This window comes from Lepidochelys kempii, chromosome 15 (genome assembly GCF_965140285.1).
Source record: "Lepidochelys kempii isolate rLepKem1 chromosome 15, rLepKem1.hap1, whole genome shotgun sequence".
Classification (NCBI taxonomy): domain Eukaryota; kingdom Metazoa; phylum Chordata; order Testudines; family Cheloniidae; genus Lepidochelys; species Lepidochelys kempii.
This window is the reverse complement of record NC_136394.1, coordinates 32091353-32113238: the sequence shown is the minus strand read 5'-3', so window position 1 is coordinate 32113238 and position 21886 is coordinate 32091353.

Genomic DNA, 21886 nt, shown 5'->3' with positions numbered 1-21886 from the left:
CAAACATGAAAGAATACTTGTGGGGACAGCAGCATTCATGCCGCCCAATGGATTAATAAAACATGACTGCCATGTACGGAGCGGCAAAGCCGCACATGGAAGTGTTTTACATAGGGTTTGATGTTCCACAGGCCCAGGGAATCCATCACTTGGGCTGCTGACTGCCCTCCCATCCAGGGTCCAGCACAGAATTATTTAAGCCCGGCTCTATTCAAAGCATCAGACCCACATTTGTGCCACATATTCACATCTCTACATGCCCAGTAAATATATCTGTCACCAAGCTGAGCCCAGGAAGCTGCGTTTGGAGGCTGGTCTGCAGGATTGCCAACCTCAAAATGTTCAAAAATCATGAGTTGGGTTCACCACAAACCATGAGATTGGTTTTAAAACCAGGAGACTATGTAAAAATAATAGATTTGGGTTCTTTTTATTTGCCTTCTGCTTTTTGAGCCTTTCGGGTGCACTGGGGCTACATTTTGAAGCTTTCTCCACAGCCACGAGGGCTAGAAACTTCATTCTTAAATAAAAAGTAAGGCTGAAATCATCACAGATCCACTGACTCCAGGAGCTGGGGCTTTAAGGAACACTATAATTATCATCAGACTCATGACAAAATCATGAGAGCTGTCAACACTGGCAGTGTGGAGGGGTCATCTGGGGAGCTTGGGTTCACCTGGCTTGTCGGAAATGCACAGTGTTGTATATCAACAAGAGCTAGCAATCCAGTGGCATGCAGTGGGGCTGGCAGAGCCTGACAGCCCTGCACAGTGATCAGGGCTGCCTCTTTGCCTGCTGGCAGGGGAGGAAAAGCTAGCCTGGGTCTCTTACAGAGCAGCACAGAACATCTTGCTTTTTAGCTCCAGGGCGCCATTGTGAAGCCAGAAGCCAGTAACGCTCTCACTGTGCAGTTCAAGGGGGCACCCGAAGCTGGGTCTGATCCTGGCAGCTAGCATTAGTCTCTGGCTGGAATTGTTTTTTGTTGTGGGTCGGAGCTGGGATGCATTTCCAAAATACTCCATTTCGAGCAGCATTTGCCTTCCCTGGAAGCCGTATCCACTGGAATTCCAGTTAGCCCAGAACTTAGGGCCAAACTCCATGGGCTGTAATCAAGCAAAACTCCCACCAGCCTCAATATGAGCGTGGTGTGTCTCAAACTTGGGAATGACTTGGGACGTTTCAAATTAGTAACTGGCCAGTCTGGTGGGAACAGGGAAGGCTCTCAGGGACTCTAACGACATTGGTAAAGAAGATAGTACTTGGACAATGGTCCCTATATTTAGCATATCTCTGCTGCTACAGCCCGGGGTGAAAAGATTGAGATTACCTCATTTTTACCACTTTTAGTGATAGCTATTATATCTGATTCTGATCAGCAGCTGGGACAGATTCGCCATGGACCCTTATTATTTATATTTTTTAAAAAGAGAGACTTGCACAGAGAGCCCAGTGTAATCCCGTTCCTAATGTCCATGTCCCCGGAGCCCAGCCGGGCACAGCCCCTGGCAGACAGAAGTTCAGCATCTGAGCAGGCCTGGGAGTCCCACAGCAGTGGCTGTCTCAGGACTGGTTGGAAGAAGGGCTCCAGCCTTGCTAGCAGGTGAGGGAGGATGGCCTCTGGGGGAGCTGAGTGAAGCTTTCAGCAAAATAATTCATCCGCTAAGGATCAGTATATTTAAGGTTAAACTTTAAAGAGTTCCACCTGTTCCAGTTTAATTAGAGCAATTAACAAGTAATCAGATTAACTGAGTGCTGTATTCTGGATAAAAGGGGAGCAGGCTGCAGTAAAGGTTAAGAACCATTGAACTAAATGAAAACCCTGCAATTTAGGAAATGGGATCAGAACAGACTGGCAAACTTAGGACAGGTCTACACTTAAACGCTGCCCCGGTGGCGCTGTGCGGATGTAGTGCTTCAGTGAAGAAGCTGCTATGCTGACGGGACACCTTCTCCCCTCGCGTAGTTAATCCACCTCCACGAGAGGCAGTCGCTGTGTTGACGGACAGCGTCTAGCGCTGTCTGCACTGGGGGTTAGGTTGGTATAATTGCGCCACTCACAGGTGTGGATTTTTCATGCCATGAGCAAGGTAGTTACACTGGTGTAAATTTATAGTCTAGGCCTGGCCTTAGGCTATGCCGTCACGTAAACTGCTGAAGTTGTGCCTTGGTAGTGCTCCAGTGTAGACACGCACTACAGTGACAGGCAGAGTTCTCCCATCGCTGTCATTAATCCACCTCCCTGAGAGCTGGTAGCTAGGTGGATGGAAGAAGTCTTCTGGTAACCTAGCGCTGACTACACCAGCTTTACCTCCATTGCGCCGGGGTGTGGATTTTTCATAGCCCTGAGCGATGGAGTAGGGTCAACCTAACCTTTTTGCATAGACCTAGCCCAGCAAGGAAGGAAGCCAGATGTGGTGCTGGCTGTCACGTGCCCAATCACACATGATTCCTGGATCCTACTAGCATCCCACTCCATGGCATCCCTAGATGTTAGTCCATCTGATTCTCTCTCCTCTCTGGAGGCCAGTGTGACCCATAAGGTGTGACTCCTGGGCCTATTGTGACCGGTCCCATGTGGCCCTTGGACTGTAAAGTGACTGAGTCTGTGGAAAATTAAATCGATCAGCGGTGGAATTCTATACATTTATTGCTGTGATTCCTTGAGGGTTTCACGCTGCAGGCCAGGTTGGGTTTATCTCTCTGGAATAAGAAGGCCCTTTTAGGGCATGGAATGAAGCCGGGTGAGAGCTGCAAGGAGCACAGACCCCACTGTGTTCAGAGCAGCTCGACAGAACGTGCAGTTCTGGCATTCGGCTCACTGAACGGCTGCCAACGTTCACTTTCAACCTGGAGGCGGATTGTTGCAATTTTCAATTTGTAAAATAATTCAGACTCAAAGACCTCAGCAAGGCAGATGGGACATGCCAGCAGCCCATCTCCACAAGTGGATTCCGTACGCAGTGGCTTGTTTGGTTAATGCTCTGGAATCCTCCCCCCTTTCACCAGGCTCGTTTTGTAACGCAAATGGGGTTAAACATTCTCAAGAACGTTTGTGCTGGGTACCCGCAGGCAGTGCTTAATTTGTAAGGAAAGAGATGCCGAGGCTCAAGAAATTAGGTTCTGGGGCTCAAGCAGTTTTTTAACTTTCATAACTGACCCAGCAAGCCGGGGCTATGAACTGCTAAGCCAAGAGGTGCCGGGTCTCAGCCCTGGCACAATTTAAGCACTGCCTGCAGGGTTGGGAATACACAGAACACCACATTACAGCCAACTGGTTCACGCCCACAGCCACCAGATACCTTCACCTGGACAGGAATTACAGTGTGAACATGACAGCATTAAAAACCACCATTCCCAGCCCTGCTCTTAATCATTCCAGGTCGAATGGAGCTGAAAGGTGTGGATTGGCTGCCGGTTGATTTATTGCTGTGTGGCTGGGAAGGTGTCACCACTCTTCACACACTAGGGTGGGATTTTCCTCCCTAGGGGGCATGGCTTGACAGTGGGTCGGCATGAAGGGCTCACTGCATTGCACCCCACTGGCTGAGGAAAACCTGGGACAGGAGCGCTGGAGCAGCTCTTCATCCATGCACTGTGATGAAAAAGCTACTATGATGATGTGGACGATTTGCTGATACAGATCGTGCTGCCCAGAAACTCAAAGTGGGACCTGACTTTAATCTGCTGGCAGATTCTGGGGAAAATTTCCACCTATGGGAGGAGATGGTGTTGCCAATCACATGGGCAGAGGTGTCGTGAGACTCCGCCCATAGCACAAGGGAGCGGAGGTGCCATGTTTTCCCAGTCATAGTCTTGTTTGGAGGGGCTTCCCCTAGCATTCCCGAGCCACCTCATGGCATCGTCTTCTTCTTCTTCGTACGGCTGATGCCACCATAGAACAACAACTACCATTTTACGGTTAGCTGGTGAAACCAGGTAGGGCTGCTTGGCCCTGATGAGGGCCGTTATGCTGGCTTGAGTTATTGCTCTGAAGACGAGGAGGTTGTTGATCTATGTTTGGTTGGCGGGTTGATGGCGTTAGTCATGGGCTGCATGGGGCAGTGTCCCAGAGATGCTTTGCTGGTTAGACTGTTGGGGTTCCTGGCATGGAGACAGAGTGCGAGAGAGGGAGCACATGCTGGGCTGGAAAGGAATTAAGGACAGCTGGTTGAAGATGTTCTGGCGGAACAGTCCCACACCGGAAGATGCTGAGACAACAACATCAGAATGGTTTGTGGGAATGGGTCAATTTCACAGACAGTTTTGAAAGGAAATTATCCAAATGTTTTAATTCAGTGTTTCTGTTGTCTGCTATATTATCATGTAACATGGTTTTGAGAAGGTGAAAATGACATATGTATTTTGGAAAAGTTCACATAGCAAAAAATTCCAAGATTTTGACTCTTTGTTCTGATTCAGGACAAAACAAAATTTTGAAATCTCAGAATTTCCATGGGACAGGAATTCTGATTTTTGGTCAGCTTTTGCACTGAGATTTAATTGCCCAGAGGCAGGAATAGTGTGACAACTCATAACTCTGTTAGTCCTGATAAAACATCTCTCTCAAACATTTTTGTTGCTGCAACTCTCTGCCAATGAAGCTGGTGGCTTCAGTGACCATCAGGCCAACTGTATGAGCTCTGAAGAGGCAAGTGACAAGGAATGCAATTTGAAAAGACTCTAAAAATGATGTTTTGTAATCTTAACTAGTAATGTTGTGATGTTCAGGTCTGGTGTCCTTGGCCCTGGTGGGGCTGGGAACCTGAGCTGAGTGTCTCCCTGGAGAAGCTGGGAATCTCTGCTTTCTAACTCAGAAGCATCAGAAGATACTATCTCTTGATGCTGTCAGTGGTCCAGGCCTAAATATTATTTGTCTTAGGCCTCAGGGCTGGCTTAGTTTTTTGGGAGAAATTCCATATTTGGTGAGGAAGAAGGGAACCCCGCCCCTCCAGTTTTTGCTGTTTGAAGCTGCCCAGGGGGTTGGTGGTGTTAGAAGCAGGCCCTGTGGAAAGGTCATAGTGGGCAGCCTGCAGGCAAGTGAGGGTCCTGATAAATACAACACATCACATGGAGAGCACTGTCATACATGTGTGTTTGATGCAAGGAAGGAGTGTTCTCAATGTATGTGCATCAATATATTACATCCAGTGTTAGCAAGAAGCAATGGGGCCGAATTGTGTCTGAGCTTTCAGAGAGGAGTCCAAGCTCCACTGGAACAACCTAGGTCTCTGTCTGGCTGAATGCTCGTGGCATTCGTGGGCAGCTAGAAGATGAAGGGCTAAGGTGTGTGTACATGCATGTGTGTGTAGCCCACGTGGATGGACCAGCCAGGGAATGACTCCCTCCAGAGCATGAACACAGAATTGTTTTCTCTAGGCCAGGATTATCACAATGATCTGGTTAGCTAGCCACAGTTCCAATCCTATTACTCTATTACCATGGGCTTTATAAGGTGACACTGTGCATCTGTTTGACAAAACACAGCTTCAGACTCCGAGTTGAGCTTTTTAACTAAAAGGAATTTAGCTTTCACTTGAAGAGGATTCTCTATTATTATTGGCTTATAGCTGCTTAGGAATAAACAGCAATAAATACGCTGCCAATTTACTTTCAGAATGTTATTTAAAACACGTCATGCAGAAAAATATTAACAAAATAAACTCCTAGCTCATAAAAGGCTAAAGAGGGCTCTTTTTTTGGAGTGTCAATGTTTGTAAAAGTCTTTTCTGAAGAAGCTGCAATCTGAATTAAGCAGCTGTTGGTAACATGGTCTCTCAGGGCAAGCTACTGAGATTGCTCTGTATATTTGTTGTATGTCAGCAGTCATGAAATATAATATAAAACATGGAACTACGGAGGAGTAGCAGAATCTGTCTGTATTTTGAACTTGGAGAAAACCAGGGAGCAGCTGGCAATAAGAAAATGTACAATAGTAATGCAAAGTGCACGGAGAACCTGTAGATGTATAGAAAAGAACCTGCCAGTGCCTTCAAAATGCTCATCCAAAACCCAGCTCCTTTTACATCTCATTCAATATTTACCGAAAATTTGCAAGCAATGTATTCCAGTTCTTAGGTATCAGCATGTAAGTTAAGAAATGTACAGATGCCATGCCATAGCAAGTAACAGAGTTGTATTGTTCTCCTTGTAATGAGCCTCAGATCTCGGCTGCAAAGCACAATGCCTACGCAATTACATTACAACAGAATAAGATTGCATTAGTTAATGGAGTTGACCTCCAAAGTGGAATGTTTCCCTCTGATTAATTAATTTAAGATAATTACATTAACTTCCTTTCTCAAACTGGGTCTAAAAGAGTGTGTTTCCATGGCCCATAATGTCTCAATTACCTGAGGCTTTCTCAAGCTCCTTGGCCAATGACTGGCTTTTGATAAAAATATCGGTAAATATCTAGATGGGAAACCCCTTCAATGTAACACAATTGATCATACAGCAGCACTGGAAGCACAGAGTGATTTCTATGTGTCATGGCTCATGGGAAATGTGGAGTGCAGGATTTCCAGCTCTGACTTCAGGGAATCATAGATCTTAGAGCTTGAAAACACCTGTTTGGCCAAATAGTCCCTCCAGGGCATAGCACTTCCTTTAAGAACTGCGGGCCAGCGTCTGAACTGGTGCAACGGCTGTAGCCCTGTTTACCTCAGTGCATCTATGCCAACTCGCGCCTGCTGAGGATCTAGCCCTGTCCGTTTAGTGAGCTGGGGAGGGGAGTTCACTGTAGACCTGGAACTGCAATGGAGAGTGTCCTCTTGGCACAGAAACAGGGTCTGCAGACCAGCTATGAGTTGGTCCTGTCCCATTCTTGGAACGGCAGTGGTCTGTTGTGATGGGACCCCACATGGTGCTCAACCTCCTGGGCGGTGACTGGTCACAGCTTCTAGCTCTGGGCCACTCAGGTGCACTTCTCAGGTACAGACTGTGTCTGACACCCCACAGTTTGCTGGCCTAATCCTTGGAACCAGTGTCTCAGCCCTCCTGAGCTGCTGGGGTGTTTAGACCTGTTCCCTCCAGAGTCCAGCTGGCTGGGTGAACACTCTCTTCCCTAGTTGCACCCTTCAGAGACCATGTGACATCCCAGCAAGGAACACAAAAGCTTTGCAAAAGCTCCTTATGCTTGCGTACTATACTAGCCCAGGGGAGTTACAGATCTACGCAAATACAACAAACACCTGAGCTCACCGCCCTTCGACTGATCTCAAACCCTGTTCCAGTCTGAGGCCTGTGGAGGCCCCCTTGTCTCCCCTGTACCAAGTTCCTCTTCCTGTTGGGGCTGGTTAGCATCCTCCCCACAGAATCCCTCCTGCTTATGAACACAGACTTGTCCCGATCCCCAGAGCGTGACCCCATGTCCCACCCAGGCTGGGCTCATGTGCTCAACATCCTGGCTGGACAGAGCGTGGAAAAGCAGATAACAGTCATTAACAAGTCCACAGTGCTTGGGAGCAGGCTGGATGACTGTTCCTGTGTTAGTTCTCCCCAGGTGAGAAACACCCCCAGCTCCTCCAGCCTGTTATACATCTCAGCAGGCCACAAACCAGTTCAGCAGGCTCTAATTACAGGACACAAAGGAGAGTCAGATACAGAACGGAGGTTCTAGGCCGCAATGCAGATGAGACTCACCAGCCTTATTAGGGTATGTCTACACTACGGAATAAGGTCGAATTTATAGAAGTCGGTTTTTTAGAAATCTGGCATTCAACCCCCTCGCCCCTTGGTTCACTCTACTTCCCTGCAAGATAACCACCTTCCCCTCCTCTCTTTAATCATTGCTTGCAGAGGCAATAAAGTCATTGTTGCTTCACATTCATGCATTCGTTATTCATTCATCACACAAATAGGGGAATGACTACCAAGGTAGCCCAGGAGAGGTGGTGGAGGAGGGAAGGGAAATGCCACACAGCACTTTAAAAGTTTACAACTTTAAAATTTATTGAATGCCAGGCTTCTTTTTTTTGGGCAATCCTCTGTGATGGAGTGGCTGGTTGGCCGGTGGCCCCACCACTGCGTTCTTGGGCGTCTGGGCGTGGAGGCTATGGAACTTGGGGAGGAGGGCGGTTGGTCACACAGGGGCTGTAGCGGCAGTCTGTGCTCCAGCTGCCTTTGCTGCAGCTCAACCATACACTGGAGCATTCTGGTTTGGTCCTGCAGCAGCCTCAGCATTGAATCCTGCCTCCTCTCATCACGCTGCCGCCACATTTGAGCTTCAGCCCTCTCTTCAGCCCACCACTTACTCTCTTCAGCCCGCCACCTCTCCTCCTGGTCATTTTGTGCTTTCCTGCACTCTGACATTATTTGCCTCCACGCATTCGTCTGTGCTCTGTCAGTGTGGGAGGACAGCATGAGCTCAGAGAACATTTCATCACGAGTGCGTTTTTTTTTCTTTCTAATCTTCACTAGCCTCTGGGAAAGAGAAGATCCTGTGATCATTGAAACATATGCAGCTGGTGGAGAAAAAAAAAGGGACAGCGGTATTTAAAAAGACACATTTTATAAAACAGTGGCTACACTCTTTCAGGGTAAACCTTGCTGTTAACATTACATACATAGCACATGTGCTTTCGTTACAAGGTCGCATTTTGCCTCCCCCCCACCGTGTGGCTACCCCCTCAACCCTCCCCCCTCCCCGTGGCTAACAGCGGGGAACATTTCTGTTCAGACTCAGGCAAACAGCTCAGCAGAAACGGGCTCCTCTGAATGTCCCCTGAAGAAAAGCACCCTATTTCAACCAGGAGACCATGAATGATATCTCACTCTCCTGAGGATAACACAGAGAGATAAAGAACGGATGTTGTTTGAATGCCAGCAAACATACACTGCAATGCTTTGTTCTACAATGATTCCCGAGTACGTGTTACTGGCCTGGAGTGGTAAAGTGTCCTACCATGAAGGACGCAATAAGGCTGCCCTCCCCAGAAACCTTTTGCAAAGGCTTTGGGAGTACATCCAGGAGAGCCGCGAATGCCAGGGCAAATTAATCCTTTCACATGCTTGCTTTTAAACCATGTATAGTATTTTAAAAGGTACACTCACCGGAGGTCCCTTCTCTGCCTGCTGGGTCCAGGAGGCAGCCTTGGGTGGGTTTGGGGGGTACTGGCTCCAGGTCCAGGGTGAGAAACAGTTCCTGGCTGTCGGGAAAACTGGTTTCTCCGCATGCTTGCTGTGAGCTATCTACAATCTCATCATCATCATGTTCCTCGTCCCCAAAACCTGCTTCCGTGTTGCCTCCATCTTCATTGAAGGAGTCAAACAACACGGCTGGGGTAGTGGTGGCTGAACCCCCTAAAATGGCATGCAGCTCATCATAGAAGCGGCATGTTTGGGGCTCTGACCAGGAGCGGCCATTCGCCCCTCTGGTTTTCTGGTAGGCTTGCCTCAGCTCCTTAAGTTTCACGCGGCACTGCTTTGGATCCCTGTTATGGCCTCTGTCCTTCATGCCCTGGGAGATTTTGACAAAGGTTTTGGCATTTTGAAAACTGGAACGGAGTTCTGATAGCACGGACTCCTCTCCCCAAACAGCGATCAGATCCCGTACCTCCGGTTCAGTCCATGCTGGAGCTCTTTTGCGATTCTGGGACTCCACCATGGTCACCTGTGCTGATGAGCTCTGCATGGTCACCTGCAGCTTGCCACGCTGGCCAAACAGGAAATGAGATTCAAAAGTTCGCGGTTCTTTTCCTGTCTACCTGGCCAGTGCATCTGAGTTGAGAGCGCTGTCCAGAGCGGTCACAATGGAGCACTCTGGGATAGCTCCCGAAGGCCAATACCGTCGAATTGTGTCCACAGTACCCCAAATTCGACCCGGCAAGGCCGATTTAAGCGCTAATCCACTTGCCAGGGGTGGAGTACGGAAATTGATTTTAAGACCCCTTTAAGTCGAACTAAAGGGCTTCATCGTGTGGACGGGTGCAGGTTTACATCGATTTAACGCTTCTAAATTCAACCGAAAGTCCTAGTGTAGACCAGGGCTAAATGAAATTCCTGAGCTGACCCAGACCTATTCCTAAATCTGTCACAACCCTTACCACAAGAACTCATATTTGGCTGTGTGTGGGTCTCCTCTCCTCTGTCAAATTCTTCTCCCTGTATAATTTGCGGATAAGACTTCTGCTCAGCTGTTTCATCTCCTGTTTCAGTGCTCACTCATCTCAGAAGTTGGCATGGTGTGTGACCAGTTTTGTAGTTGATCCATTCCTATCAATAAAATACTTGCGGTAGATGTATCAAAAATGAAAATACAACATTTTTATATTACCTAAAATTGCCCCACTATATTTCCCTTGGCCAATAGTCCCTATCAACAGACATTAAATCAGAAAGAGAGCACAGAGGATACTTTGCAAACTAGGTATATATGAGAAGTGCTTCATTTCTCTTGACTAAGAGAATCTCTGTCCAGGTCACATGCACAGATACAAAACCTCACTGTCAATACACCACGACCACCACCTTTCTTCACTTGGCATAGACTTGTCCAGTGCCAGCCCAGGAAGTGCTAACATGAGAAAGTGTGGAAGCCTGAAATAAAGCTTAGTACAGAGTTTGGAATGTAGTTGTTCAGCATTATTGGCTTGTAAATTGTCCCTGTGATGAGATTTAGTAAAAGACTGAGGAGGTCTTTTGGCAGTGGGAGAGTATTTATGATGCTTTTGAATCAGTACATGAACACTTCCTTGTTTTGCTTCTGCTTGTGGCTGCTCTAGAGGCTGTGTCCTTGTTTATTAGTACTTTATTTATTCAGGTGCCAGACAGATTTGGGGGCATTTTTGGAGCTTTTCACTTTAGGTACCTTCCTTCAAAGGTGTCAGTTGGGAAAACTGTACATGAGGGGCCCCCAGGCTGGCAAAGCAAAGAGAGGGATGTCTACGATCAAGAGTTGGGGAAGCTCCTGCCACACATCAAGGTTTGGGAAAGACTGTGTCATGAAAAATGCCTCAATAATCACTTGCCACCTTCCTCAACCTAGTGGCTACTAGGGGTCTCCCAGTGAGATGTTCTCTGCAGGACCCTCCTCTCCCCTGCCCCAGACCCTCATCCCTTCTTGAATCCTGATTTGGAGCTAATGGTACCCCGCAGGAGATGGCCAAATAACTCGGTATCTTTATGTATGGGAGCAGCTGTAGAGCCCTGCATTCTTGTGCAAAGTCTTGGAGAGGAACCAGAGACTTGGAGAGTTCTGTACCCAGGAGCGGGCACTTGCTGGCAGACCCCTAGTACTCATGCCAGTGAACATACTGGGACTGTTTCTCTCTCCCCAGTTTTGTTGATGCATTTGATTACACAACAGTTGTATTTACCTGGGAAAAGCAGAGAGCCTTCCCCCTCCATCTCCAAAGCACAGTCTATTCAAATATGAATATTCAACTAGGAAATGAACCTTTTCTATGGTCCTGCAGTTTGTGAGCATTGGCACAAACAGACCTTTGCTCCAGTGAGCATTTGTGAGAACTGAATGGCAAAGGGGGAACTTGGCAAATTAACATTTGTTTTTGAACTTGCCAAAATGTCCCCAAATCATTTCCCCTGCGCCACCAGGACTCAGGTCATCAGAAGCAGGTGACATTTAGGTCTCACACATTTCCAGGTAGAGGTAGAATGAACCTCCTTTAACACCAATATCATATTCATGAATGATTATCACCTAGCTGCTGTTCCCAAAATCTGCCAGCCGAGTGTCACTGTGTTACCCATTGCAAATTACGGCTCACTGTTGTAGGGGTGCCTGGCTGCCAGGGACAGGTCCCTCCACTGCAGCACTGTCAGCGTCCGCTTCTCCTCTCATTGATAGGTATTTGAGTGGGTTAAAGTTGCCCTTTGGACAGCTCATGAGCCTTCTGCATTTCTGCCATGGGGTAGACGGAGGGTGTGTGGTCCTGCTCCCAAGGCCATGTGCTTGGTTGTACTTGGTCACCAGCCCTAGTGAAAGCACAACAGGCCAATCCCCTTTCCTACTGTAGCTAAAGCAAAATATGTCTCCAAGCACAAACTGACACCAAAGATTGCACAGCTGGGATTTCTGAAACTAACTTGGTAGCTGGTTGCAGTTTTTAGATACTGAGACGTGTCAAGACAAATGGGACACACTGCAACTGCAGAGTTCTGGCCTCGTTACTGTTAGGGACTCTGCGTTCGGGTAGTGGAAACACTCTTTCCTGTTTTTCCGATTTCTGCTAAACATAAACAAAAATGGAGCTATTGAAGCCTTCGCCGAAACCTGGCTGGGTGCACAACGCCATGGCCCCAGGGCAGGAAGGGGTTGACAGAAAGGGCTCTGCCTACACCCCCAGCCAGAAGCATCCGGCTGGGAGGAAGTGCATGGAGCTGGTGGGGATGATCAGCCAGTGGTGACCGTTCCAGATGGGAGCAGAGGCGGCTGTCCTGGCAGCGGGAGCTCCCTGCGCTGTCTGGGAGGAGGAGGATCCCAGGGGCCTGAGAACTCCACAGGGTTGAGGAGCGGCATGGCTCTCCTGAGGGGAGGGCTTGCTTGGCCTACAATCTGCTCAGAGAGGGGAGGCTAGGCCTGGCCTCCTCTGGGAAGGGCAGTGTCTGTGCACTCTGTCCTCAGCTGTGCACCAGACTCCTCTAGGCCCCGGAGGACAGGGACAGCCTGGAAATGGGCTGACGTTTGGTGTCTCTGGAGCAGCCCACAGCCCACGCTGGGTTCCGGCTCGGGCCTTGCACTGGCGATTTGGGCGCTCATTTTGATTCAGGGGTTTTCCCCTGCCCCCGCTCTGTGCTGCCTTTCTTTGTGCTCTGGCCCCTCAGCTCGCTCTGTCGCCTGCGTGGGTTACACCGGGACTCGCCAGCTCTCTTCAGGGGGCAGGGGAACATGTAGGGGTGCCCGGGTGGGTGGATAAGCTCTAGGGAGAAGCGGCCTGAGGGGGGCTGGTGAGGGCCCCATAATGCTGTGGTAGGGCAGGGGCCTTTCACAGCCACGGGGCGTTGTGGCACCCTCAGGCAGCAGAGTGTCCCCGAGCGCCATGCGGGCAGGGGCAGCGTTCCCGCCCCACTAGACAGCCGCAGCCGGCTTTCCCCGGGCGGGTCCCAGCCTAGGGCTGACAGCCCGGAAACCCAAACCAGCAGAGGGTAGTCTGTAAAACCACATACTCCTGGAGTACCGGGGTGCTAGCCTTGGGCGAAGAGATCCTCCTGCCTCGCCGACCTCTGGGCACGCGGGGTATCACTTGCCCGCCGCCAGAGAGAGCACAGGGAACCCCCGCCTGCTCACTGAGCCCTGGCATTCAAGCCCCATTGGTGAGGGCGATGAAATTCACCCCTACATATGACACAGCTGTGCAGCCTCCCTGCCCAGCTGTTACACCACGCTATGGGCTAGAATAGCGGCTGCAGCCCCTCACGTCAGTCACACGGGCCTCCAAGACCACCAGAGCCATGCCAAGGGCAGGGGTGGCCCTGGCCTGGGCTGTGGCCATGGAGACGGTGTCTGTAGCATGTCTGGGGCCCAGACACTGCTGTGTGGCCACTCTGCCTGTTAACAATCCTGCAGTGGACTCAAGGGGCTCGGGGAGCGTCTTGTGCCCACACTGGCTCCCGAGGGAGTCCTGTCTGGCCCAGGCATTGTCCAAAGTGGGAGATGTTCTGTCACCATATTCATAGTACACAGCATGCTGGGAAGTGCAGCTCAGCTGCCTCGGCGGTGACTGAGTACCTGCATCCCGCCCCTCCCTCTGCAGCTCGGGATGGGTCCCTGTAAACCCTGGTTTGCAGGAGCTGTTTAGATAACACGCTGCCTTCAAAGGAATCTCTTTAGAACCCAGGTTTTTTCCCCCTCTTTAAGCACTCGCTGAATGCTTGAATGAGTTCAGCTGGTTTGGCTAGAGTTCTCTCTGTAATATCATAATCGGATCATTTCTTTGTGGCTTTGGTGTGCGAAAGCAATGAAAGCCATGCAGCTCTCCCAGCTCCGTTCTGGGAGGTGTTATAGAGTGGAGTCAGGCACAGGGTTTTCGAACGCATCCGTGCACGGTGCAGTGCAATGAATTCATGCTGTATGGGGGCATATCCATGGGCAAGCCCAAAGAGGGCTCTTTCCATGTAGGCTGTTCTGAACAGCACCGGGAGCAGATTTCCATGCTGCTCCCACCAGACTTTTACTCTTAGGATCACTGCAGACAGGAGCCACATTCCCAAAGGAGGCCATGCTGACCTGGTCTACATGGTACGTTTTCAATTATCAGCGATCTGACCTGGTATTTTCTCTGCTAATATTGGAAGTGTGATCACATGGCACCTAAATATTAACAAGAAACTGGCTTAAGAAAGTCGGAAGCAGAACATGGGAAGGCTCCAAATGGATAGGTAACTACAGCAAGAGGAGGCTGGAAGAATGCTCTGTACTTCAAATGCATATTGATCTTTTCATTTTGTAAAGAACTCCCCCCTGCGTAGTGCAGCTGGTAACTCAAGGCAAACGATGTAACTTTATTCTGCAGGTGTATCACCGTGTCTTTCTTTGTTACTGCATTGGGTGCCTTTGAGTTCTAAAGCAGTTCCCATTATAATCTGCTGTTTTTGGTCATAATGTTGTGAAACAATCACCTGGGCTGATACTTTTCCTGCTTGGTCTTGTTCAGATTTTTGTGAAATTTTGAGCAAAAAGGATTCAGCAGTTTTTGGGGGAAAGGAGAGCAGCAACGTTTACTTTCCTGTTACAAAACACAACAGTCTTGTTGTAACTCTTTTTTCCAACAGGGTTACAGCTCAGATAGCTGGCACTTGGAGGTCACAATATGACATGGAATAGTCCTCTGTGAGCAGTGGGGCAGGGCCTTGGGGAGGGGAAAAAGGCTTGGATTTAACTGATCTCTGAGTGTTTGAAGAAAACAAACTGCATATGCTCAGTCGAGGTTTTTCTTTTTAAAAGCTTGTTAAGTTCACATCTCAGGGACAATGTGCTGTACGTGTATTTCAAACGAAGGTAGCCTGGCAGTGAACGACCTCGTGCCAGTGTAACTCTCCAAAGGTTTGGGAAAACCCAGGATCTGGACACATGGATGAGGCCTTATGCACAGGGAGAGTTCCAGGACTCAGGAGCTCCTGTCCCACCAGTTTCACCAGCTGTCTTAAAAAATATCTGCCCTTTGCCACCCTTAGCTAGCAAGGCCTCACCTCTCTGCCCTGGCCCGGACAATGTTATTGTCCTTGTTTTACACGGGAAGTAACTAAGGTCCAGAGAAATTAAGGGCTTGATTCATCTCCCATCAAAGTCAATGGACAACTTTCAGTGACGTCAGTAGAAGTTTGGTGGGGCCCTGAGGCTAGGCCTGCACTGCAATTGAAAACCCGTGGCCCGTGCCGGCCGACCCAGGCTTGCGGAGCTTGGGCTAAGGAGCTGTTTACTTGTGCCATAGGCATTCGGGCTTTGGCTGGAGCCTGAGCTCTGGGACCCAGCCTGAGCCCCGTGAGTCTGAGTCAGCTGGCAGTTTTTTTCTCCTGCTGATAATAGTGCATCTTAATTAATTACCCTCTTACAGTTGGTATGGCTACTTCCACCTTTTCATGTTCTCTGCATATATATATATATATATATATATATATATGCATCCGATGCAGTGAGCTGTAGCTCACGAAAGCTCATGCTCAGATAAATTGGTTAGTCTCTAAGGTGCCACAAGTCCTCCTGTCCTTTTTACGGATACAGATTAACACGGCTGCTACTCTGAAACCTCTGTGTACTGTCTGTACTCTCAGGCCCAGGGCTGGCAGCTCTGTGTCAGTAGCGGGGGCAGACTCCGCAGTGCCCCGGCACAGAGCAGGAACAGAGTGTGGGGAGCCATCAGGCTAGCACTCTCATCAGCACCACCAGAACAGCAGTCCTGGGGTGGTTTGGGGCTCTCAGGCACTGTAAGACCTGCCATGTTCTGAGCAACGCTGGCAGGCTCTAGCCCAGATCCACTCTCCAAATGCTGAGACAAAGAACACAAGAGTACACAGCAAATACCCCAAACAGAAACATCCCCACAGGTTATTTTCTTCTTTACCGCTGGTGTTAATTTGAGTCACTCTCCCAGCCCAAAGCCCCTCTGTCACAGCTTTCTGTCAGGCTGGGGCGGAAGCTAGCACTGGATTTAAGCTTCTGTGTAATGGGCACCTCAGACATTTTTTCCCTCGTGTGATGTTGCAGGATTTTCATAAACCTTTTGGCACAGAAGGTACAATCAACAAGAAGGAAAACAGGTTAGCAGCAGAAAATGGGATTGAGACACAGACAAGGTGCTGCCAGGTCCTGCTTCTCTCTCACTTTTGGGGTTAAAAATGCTGAGAATTGTGTTTGAGGAAAGTTTTGCCAGTGGGGAGCTCTTGAAAGCACCCACAGGAATTTCTTTCTCAGAACTCTTCAGTTAATACCTTGTAACTTCATCATCCTCAATAATTTAAAAAGATGACCCATCCCCAGCACACAAAGAATGGTTTGATAGGCTACTAACAAAGCCTCTTAAAAGATAACGAGTGAAATGCAAGCTGAGCAAGAGCATGCCTGGCAGGCAGACAGAAGCTGGCCAGTATAGGCCAAATTCTTTAGGAGTTGAGTTTCCGTTTGGGCTCAGCTTTCCTGCTGATTCTATACACCTAAAGAAAACAAACTGTAATCCTATCTGGGGCCCAGCACTCTATTTATTTCACCTGGTGAAAAGACCTTGCCAATTCCTCCAAGCTGACAACCAGCGCCTGCCCAGCAAGGGAGTTGGGCCACAAATATGTTTTGCATTATAGAGAATTTGATATTAAAATATAATGTGATCTTATGAGGACATATTTGCACTCTTACTGTGTGAGACATTCTTCCAGGTTCCTCTCCTGTTTCACTGTGTGATTTGGAACACGCTCGCTGCTGTTCCTTAATCTTAAATAATCCAGTTATACAAGTTATAATCTGCAGATTACAAGAGGGGAAAGTGCACAAATCCCCCCAGCTAGGGTGACAATCACACTTTGCACCTTGTTTCATGCAAGAAAAACTGATGGACCTCTGGTAACATGGATCATTTATTTAAATTGCTCAGTAATAGGGTCCCCTGCCACTCCCCCTGCCTTCCTCTAGGCTTTCTCACTTCCTTCCTCTCTAATTTCTATGATTCTCTGATTGTGTAGTAACAGCCTCAGGCTGTGGACGTTGCTAGCATCCAGGCGGAGCTCCCCACCCATCCCAGCAGCTGCCCTTCCTATGGTACAGTAGGTTATCTCCATCTGCTCACGGAGGTTTCATGCCAACACTGTTTCACAGATCAGCAAGCTAAAGAGGCGAGTGTGGCTCCCTCCCCATGCCGGCTGTCTAGTGCTGGAGAGCTGTGTGCTACCCTGTGTCACAGGAGTTACCAAGTGAATTAAACCTCGGAGTGCCAACTGCTTTGGCCCATCCACACCAGCTTAATTCAATTATAGAAAAATACAACTGGCTGCTGCACAGGGGCCTGCAGAGGTGAGTAAATAAAACCAGGCCCTTGTCCCCAGCTCCCTTGGCTCTGGTGAGACTGGTGAGTGGAACAGACCCCTCATTGACTAAGCAGAACCCAGCAGAGAAATTCTCACCAGCAGCAAAATGAGAGCGGTGTTTCCATGGAGGGGAGGGGGCTGTGTGGAAAAGCCAAGATTTTCCCACTCTTGCCTTCTCTTTCCTGCACTTCACCGTGTGTGTTACTCTTCACAGTCAGTGCGCCGACTAGGATCTGCTTTGTGACCCTCTGATGCAGGCCCTAATGGAGTGAGCGAATCCTTGGCCCAGGAGGTGACAAACACCTGCAGTACCTGGGCAGGTCACTCTATAGCCGCCTCGCCAGACGGAGGTGGAAGGAGGCACTTGGGTGACTGTGATTCTGAAGGGCAGTAACGAGTCCAGCATCACCCAAGGCTGTGCACTGCCTTAGCTGCCGGAGCCCAGTGCCCAGGGTCTGCAGCTTCGTGGAGCATTTCCCCATTCCAGTTAGCACTGCATTGGTCATCTCTGGACTGAGTGGTGAGCTGACTGCTGTTCTTCCAGCATGGGCACCCGTCAGAGATGGCACTTTCTGGGCAGGCTGGGTAAAAGGCACGGAGTCAATGTCCCAGTGGGTGAACAACCACCGTGGAGAATGGAGCGATGCTGTGGGACGCTGCAGGTCACAACTCCTGGTGGGTGGGTGGAGAGGGAGGTCATGCTGGATTCCTTGGGAAGCTGTGGAAAGCGACAAGTACAGACAGTGGGTGTGAGCCCATCGGCTGCTCCCCCGGCAAGTGGAGGAGAGAGCAGTGGTGTGTAACTGATAATATCAAGGGCTGCTGGCACAGCAAGGGTTTTTGTGTGTGTTGCAGTTGCCCTTCTGTGCAGTTCCCACTGGTTCTGCTCTAGGCTCTGGCCTGAGGCAGGACTGACTCTTTTGGCAGGTTGCTCCAATCACCCTCGCTGTTAGAAACAGGGCCTTTTTTTTTCATTTGAATTTGTCCAGCTTCCGCTTCCAGCCTCTGGTTCTTGTTCTGCCTTTCTCTGCTAGATTCAACAGCCCTTTTGTGCTCAGTAATTTCTTCCCAGGAAGGTACTTACAGAGCTCCATCTGCTTCTTGCATCAAAAGGGAGATGGAGAGGTGCCTGATTACAATGTTTAAGTCTCTCCCTGTGAGGCATTTCCTCCACCCCTCAAATCATTGTTGTGGCGGGTTTCTGCGTCCCCTCCAATTTCTCAACATCCTTTTACAATGTGGGCACCAGAACTGGACACAGTATTTGAGTGTCTGTTTCACCGGTTCATATACAGTCGCCTCCCTGCTCCTATTCGCTGGTTCCCGGTTTATACATCCCAGGATCACATTACCCTTTTTGCCACAGCATCACACTGGAAGCACCTGTTGAGTTGCCTAGTCCATAACAACCCCAAAATGCTTTTTAGAGTCACTGCTTTCCAGGATATAGTCCCACATTTTGCAGGTCTGGCCTGCCTTCCTTGAACCTACATGTATATAACCTACATGGCTGCACTAAAATGCATTTTGTTTGGATGGGCCCCGGTTATCCAGCAATCCAGAATGCTCTGTATGGCTGGCTGGCCTCATCACTATTTACCACTGTGCCAATTTTTGTGTCAGCCACAAATATTATCAGCAGTGATTTGATATTTACTTCCTGATCATTGACAAACAGCTGGAACAGCGGCAGGCCTAGAACCATCCCTTCGGAACCTCACTAGAAACACCCCCATTTGATGATTCCCCATTGCAATCTGTCGTATAGTCAGTTCTCAATCCATTCAGTGTGGGCTTTATTGATATTACATAGTGCTAATTTTTAAATCAGACTTTTGTAAGGCATTGACTTTGTAGCACAAGATATTCTATGTCTATTACACCTATGTTGTTACCCTGTCATCCAAATTTATAATCTCCACAAAGCATGACACCAGATTTGTTTGATGAGATCATAAAACTATGGTGACTGGCATTAATTACATTCCTAGCCTTTAAGTCTTGATTACTTTAATTCTGTACCAGGTTTGCCATTCTTTTGCCCAGGAATGATGTCTGGCTAACCATATTTGGGGTCGGGAAGGAATTTTCCTCCAGGGCAGATTGGAAGAGGCCCTGGAGGTTTTTCACCTTCCTCTGCAGCATAGGGCACGGGTCACTTGCTGGAGGATTCTCTGCACCTTGAAGTCTTTAAACCACGATTTGAGGACTTCAATAGCTCAGACATAGGTGAGAGGTTTATCGCAGGAGTGGGTGGGTGAGATTCTGTGGCCTGCGTTGTGCAGGAGGTCAGACTAGACGATCATAATGGTCCCTTCTGACCTTAATATCTATGAATCTATGAACCAACCTATGAGCTATGCCCCATCAAACTGTCCCCAGTACAGGTCTGTCTCTCACAGATCATATCATTGCCCCGTTCAACCCAAGTGGCTAGTCAAAGTTTGGGACCCTGCGTATGTTCCATTTGGGAGTAGAAATGGTTGATAGGTATTTCTCTGTAAATAAACAAAACTGCTTCAAAGCCCTATGTCTCTGAATGCAAAAGTAATCAAATAGCAGGAAACAGCATCTTTTGCTCATAGCCCCAAGAGAACACTTTTCAGCCTGCACCCTGATCCGAAAACCTCTCCCTAGGTTTCTCCCTGGTCTGCTGCTGTGCCTTCAGCTGCTCCTTCCGGCTGTCTGTCCTTCCCGCCCAATTGTTTGGTCTGTTCTGCCTTCCCCCTCTCGCACACACACCAGGTCACAGTACCCAGTGGAATCCCCTGCCCACGTGGCGCTAATTCCTGGGCAGACTCTGCCAGGCCTTGTAAGGAACACTCAAGGGAGCACACCTAAACAACCTATCCTAGGCGAAGGGCGTGTTCACACATTGGTTTGAACAAGGTTCTAGCCCAACCCCTCACAAGGGCTCACCCAGCACAGAGCATCATACTGGAGAATTGCGAACAGTTCACAGGTTGGCACCAGCGCAGATCAGTAGGAGCACGTTCCCTGGGAACCGCCTCACTCTCGCGCCACCTACGTCCAGAGGGCTTCCAGTGGGGAGATTCCCATAGCTCGTGTAGTCAGTCATGCTCTGAAACGAAAAGTGCTAAGTATGTTCACAATCCTTTCCACAGACTTCTCTTTGAAGACAGATGGCCGACAGGCTCCTTAGCTGCTTCCTATTTTGCTTTGTCACACAGCTGTGTTAGGAAGAGTGGGGTGCAGATATTTACTGAGTTTGCTCACAAAGCATTAATCCAGAAATGCAACCGCAGTGAAAGGGCCGTTTTCCAGAGGCCCTGACTGCTGCTGCCCTGAGTTGAACAACATTAACAACTCTTAGGACAATTTGTACTTGGACTCACTTTGTGGTCTCATCGGTGACCCATTCACATTGCCCGCCCCCCACCGCCTTCAGAATGAAGCAGACTAGAGGCCATCCAGTTTCACAAATGAGTCACATTGCAAGGGGGTTGCTGCAGCTGTTCTTCCATTGGGAGACCTGCCCAAGGCATAACTCTGGCTGGGGCTTTGGGCACTGGGAAGTTTGCCTTACAGATAGGGTGCCCTGGGGCCTTTGCTTTGCACAAGCACATCGTCTTCCAAAGCCAAGAATTTGGGTTTGGATTAAACCTTGGTTTCATATTTGCATACAGGGTTATTATGCTTAAAAATCCCACTGATCATGACCTTTGTGTTATCACAGTTGTTTCTGGCAGGGAGTTTGGCCATTGCTTCATAATCCGGGAGTTTAATCCGCTGAATGCTCCCTCAGCTTTGCAGAGAAGATTTGGAAATGTCGGTATTAATGCAGCTAACGTAGGTCACAGGCCTGTACCGTGCAGTCACTGTAAGGAAACTGTGAGCTCACAAGCTCTGTGGGTATTGCTGGGTGTGCTGGTCACCCCGACTCTTACTAGGTAGGTATTTCCTGTTGCTGAGCACATCAAACCCTTCCTACCACAGCTGCTCTACTGCGGAGGAGACTGCAGAAAGCTTTGGCGAAGCACATTACATGACTTGTTCCAGTGTTCTGTGATCTGCGCCTGCTTCCAATGAGCTTCTGGCTGGAATTCCAGGGGGTGGATTTAACCAGTAAAGTCCTAAATGATCTGGGACCTGCTTACTGAGAGACACCTCTCGCCATCCTGGGTGGCTCCCAGCTGAGATCAGCAGAGGTGCTGGAGGCTTTGAGGGTGGGTCTTTGGGAGTGGAATTCCCTCCTTCCCCTTGGCTTTGTTAACTTTCCGAGCTCATTGCTAATCCCACCTCTTCTCTGATCTCTAAGGCTATCAAGGATGACGTGGGCCAAGGTGGAGCTAGACATATTTCTGGGCAGACCTTTTCTGTGCATGTGATTTCAATGTATAGCATAAAGGCCCAGAGCAGCAGATTGGGAACCCAGAGCTGCATTCTAGAAATG